The sequence below is a fragment of the Palaemon carinicauda genome, chromosome 2 (genome assembly GCF_036898095.1).
Source record: "Palaemon carinicauda isolate YSFRI2023 chromosome 2, ASM3689809v2, whole genome shotgun sequence".
Taxonomy (NCBI): Eukaryota; Metazoa; Arthropoda; class Malacostraca; order Decapoda; family Palaemonidae; genus Palaemon; species Palaemon carinicauda.
The window spans coordinates 115304966-115309965 of NC_090726.1; positions in this window are offsets into that span (position 1 = coordinate 115304966).

The following is a 5000-nucleotide window of genomic DNA, read 5'->3' on the forward strand; positions in this document are numbered from 1 at the left end:
ATATGTGTGTGTGTATGTGTGTGTGTGTGTGTGTGTGTGTGTGTGTGTGTATGTATAATCAACCACAGATGGTCCCTGACTCACATTTGTAAAGTCCGTGGATCGCTCCCAGCATACTGCTCATCAGTCCATCAAGTTTTATATAAGTAGCAGTATCGGGTAGGTTACGAAAAAGGGAGTGGGTGTTACAAAAATAACCCTGAAGGCTTGCTCGAAAACTGGAAGGCTGTGCTCCTCTGGTACCACCAGAAAGAGAATACAATATTTTTATGATATTTTCTCATTATAAAATTTTTTCAACTCATAGGGAAGTTAGACAAAGCTCACTATCACATATCTTTTAAATACATAGTGGATGAACCCCACATGCAGAAAAATTCCGTAATAGCTGCTCCATTAATTTAATTTATAGCAGTGCATCATACCATATGACAATATTTGATCTGCCTCAGTACATAATGAATGTATTAAGATGAGTTCTCACTTGTGATTCTGCTGATCCTTCTGTCGATGTGCACTGATAAGGCGTTTAAGGCCAATCCTGGACTTGCATACCTTGCCATTTGTTGAATATAGGAGACGAGGACTGCCGAGATTTCTTTTCTGGTGTGCAGCTGCTTATTTTTAGGGAGATGTGTGCCTTGCATGTCTGCTCCAGTACAGTAACTCGGTTATTAATAATCATTATTCAAAACAAAAGTTTCTAGGGTGGTTGATGCAATTTAGCATTTCACTAACATTGACAAAGCCAGGTCTTTAGTGGCCATTTTATAGTCAGGTATACATACCATACAACCAAAACAGTATAGTTGGCATTTGATGGTCATTGCTTCTATGCTTGTGTATTTTTACATTTCCAAATCTCTGAATATGAAATTTGATATTTCCAGGTAAGGCCAAGAATTCTCTACAAACAGGAAATATGAAAATTCTCCAGCTCTGAGATATCACCGATATATAGTTTAGGCGTCTTGATCATAAAGCAGAGTTGAGATACATTGTTTTGTATACTTGGACTTTTATGGTCAGTCTCATGTGTTTGTTCTGGAACACTTTGGTCATCAGCTTGCCAAAAGAATGTGATCCCAGGTCATTTTCTCTACATCATCATCATCAATCTCAGTGGTGGATGAAAAAATAATACCAATGTATTTGAAAATCAATACACATATGTATTTCTCTGTCATTAGTGGTGATGAAGAGGGTCACATTCTGAGGTGAGTTAGCTGGATACACTCAGGGTTCCGTTTTCCTTGTATTACTCTGCAAGCCAAGTTCTGGTATACTGAACATCGGGCCTAAGATGCGTTCCATTGACTGGAGATTAGGGCAACATTTCTGCATTATCACCATATAGAAGGTAAATCAACTGTGTGATGATGTTTTAGTATAGGCTTGTAACTGTTTTATATTAGATAGGGTGCAAATAGTTCAGTATTTTATTTAGATCCCGTCCTCTTCCATAAATGTTTCTTGCAATGAAGTCATGATTGAAGATTTGAAGAGATTGAATGTAACCGGAGACAAAAAATCATCTTACTTTACCCCCTACTTCTACAGGAATGGATAAGAATTTCAAGCTGCCTATAGACTTTTACTTTCCTGTTGAAGTGAGAAAGAGTAAGTATTTTTGGAACTTTACTAAGAGCTCTATATTTTTTCCACTATCTTTCATTGAAGTTCACATGGCACCATATGAAAGGCCTTGGTTTGGTCAATAAAGACTGTACAAGTCTGTATTTTGCTCCTAATATTTCTCCTGTACGTATATTGTAGAAATATAGTCTTCAAACATTATTTTCTTCCTGAACCCACACTGGGTCTCTGGCATCATGGATTCTTGTGAACGCATAATTGTGTACAAAAATAAATGTAATTTATTTTTCTGTATAAAATTTTTTTCTAATATTTTCTCACGCAGTTTTGTGTCTGGACTTGAGTGGGGTAATTTTCGCTGTTATATGTTCTGTGTGCATGACTGTTTTAGGTAAAATGTCTTTACAGGTTTTTTGGAATGTAATTTTAAGTTAGTTTGCATAATGGCCTTATCTGCTGTTGGGTGGTCTGAAGGACCAAGACAAGCAACAATTCTCGGGTACTAATCTTTGTTTTGGTTTCCGAGCTAACGTGTGACACGGCGGAGAAATGGTCGTCAGTGAATTCTGCTACTTCAAATGAGACTGTAGCTTAAGGGGTTCACTGCTACAACCCTTTTGGACACCGTGGGTGCTGGACTGCTATGAAGATCGCTAAACAGACGTGCTGAGTGGAAGAAATTTATTACAAATGGATCCTGTCGACGTCTGTGCTTTGATTTCGAAAATGGCTCTTCGCTAAATACAGGCTCTCTCTCTCTCTCTCTCTCTCTCTCTCTCTCTCTCTCTCTCTCTCTCTCTCTCTCTCTCTCTCTCTCTCTCTCTCTCTCTCTCTCTGGACTTTGCATCTTGCACGGAGCACATGATCGATAGAAAACCCTTCACTTAAGCCATGCATGCTTCCCCCTTTAGCTAAGGTAAGGCCATTAGTGTCTTTTAGTCGAGGTTTCAGAAGTCCTGACGTGACCTAAAAATAACAATAAAATAACTCTGTAAGGACAAGTTACGTAAAACTTTTCATGCATTATGCATCGTAATAGTTTCGTTACTTTCTTTTTTTCTCGTACAGTTCTGCGAGTGCTAGTGTTATAGTTCGAGTGTATCGGTCAGTCTTAGCCCTTTATACGGATGGTGTTGTTTTCCGCTGGTGGGTTATTAATTTGTTACCGATATTATATGTCGATATTATTTATTTCAGAATATTTGACATTGTTGGTCTTCCTGTAATTAGGTCCCTTTCCTCCTTGTTCACTGTAGGTGTGGTAGGCTTACCTGGGTGCAGTAACGACCGTTAATTGTAAGCTGACCAATTTATCCTCGATTGGTAATGAAGAATTCTTGTGTATTGCCCGTAGATTGAGCGATATAGTTTTCATATTAAAGTTGGTGCCTTTCAAGTACTAATTTTTAAAGTTATTCAGTGTTAATTCTTGTTTATAATGTAACGGTCTGAACTTACAGGTTATGATGCAGAGTCGATAGCCGATAACAGAAAGGTCATTGAAACTAGAGGAGATGGTTAATTTAATATGATTGTTCGTACTTGATATTTTTTTATTTAAATACTGAATTGAGTTTCGTATTTTATTTTTACCTCCATGTTTCACCACCTTAAAATATATATTGTGTTATTGAATTTCGTTTTCTGTATAAATTGTGGCTACAATTTTACCCGTTACAGAAATAAGAAAAATGTCAAACTGTTGATACAGTCACTTCTCTCTTTTTTAGCCTCATTAATATTATGGAGTCTATCAAGGAATTTTGGTATTTGATCTCTCTTCCATAGGCCACCAATGATCATATGCAGCTGTTTTTTTGAGAAGGTAGCCCTCATGCATCTAAATTTCACCAGAAATGCCGTCATGAATGCCGCCTTTGACCAATGTAATACTTTTTTTTATTGAGATCGGCATTCCATGCAAATCTGGAAGATTATTCAGGTCATGAATGAGAAGTAAGTTACTGAAAGTATCAATAACTGATTTATCTACAGTATTATGATGAGTTTCACTGTAGCATGGAAATGCTTAGCCCAGCAATTTAGAATCTCAGTCCATGTCAATGATGTCTGTGCCATGAACTGTGCTAGCCAAAAAAGATTGTTTTTCTCAAGTTATGCTTACATATTTACGGCATTCACAAGTGCTTAGATCTCGGATATATCAACTTGTATTTGGGCTGGACCTTGAGCAGGAATATTGTCTTTGTAATGACATGATCGTGCAAAGTGCACTTAGAGAAGCGTCTAAAGGCACTATTCATATTATTTGTATCAATATGACTAAGGAACCCCTCCACAAACTTAGATTTTCTAAACATGAGAAATAAAATCTCCCAGAAAGCCAACTTTTTCCGTTCTGCTGATGTTTCTGTAGATCTACATTAATGGCACAGTGTATATATATATATATATATATATATATATATATATATATATATATATATATATATATATATATATATATATATATATATATATATAATTTCATCAGCATCCAATGTTAGGGTGTAGGCAATAATGAGTGTCTAGTAAGGTACTTTTTCCAGTGGAACACACCAGGTCATCATAAGTCTTTCATAGATATCTGTGGGACCTTCAGGTATTTTTGAAATTATTTTGGTCTTAACGGCTAAACCAATGCCATAAACTCCAGGAGAATCCTTCGGGAAGCCCCTCCAGGAAAAAGTTATATCCTTCCCCAACTTCATTAAGAGCTTCTTTACCTATTAGCAACTATTGCCGCTTTTGTAGGGTTTCTTGTAGCTTTGCCCATTGTCTTATTTTGAAGTGTTTCTTGTGCTCTTGTGCTCCAGATCCCTATGATTAGTTTATACTTTATTTTTTGGTGACAGTAATGCATATTGTTTGAATGACAATGGCAAAACATCCAGATCAAGATTGTAGTATATAATATCTAGTCTACTTTTAAGGTCCGAGCCCTTTCTAAGGGTGAGCTGTGTGGCTCCTTTTAAAACACAGTTCAGTTAACATGTAACTCATAAAGATAAGTAGCAGTGCCACTCCAGACCACTCACCAACACCTGAACCCAAAATGTTCTTCATGCAATTCTAATAAGGGCTTGTTCTTACAACCTTGCTAATGATGAGATAATGAAAATGAGGAACAAAGTGCTTGCCCCCAAAAGCTCATTAAGTTGAAATGAAGGCTTGGAAATAGGCACAAATTAACAAAATTGACCAAGCTGCCCAATATCAGATGGAAAGCAAAACCTTGACAACCTATCAGGTAGCCCCGTTGCATGGCACTGACAAAGATTCAAAGACTTGAGTATCCTGGTTCTTGGATCAATGCCTATTCCCGGTATAGATTTCATCATCTGGGAAACGTCGGATGTCTTTGTCTCAAACCCAAAAGACATTGGCACCATTCGCTTGGTTAA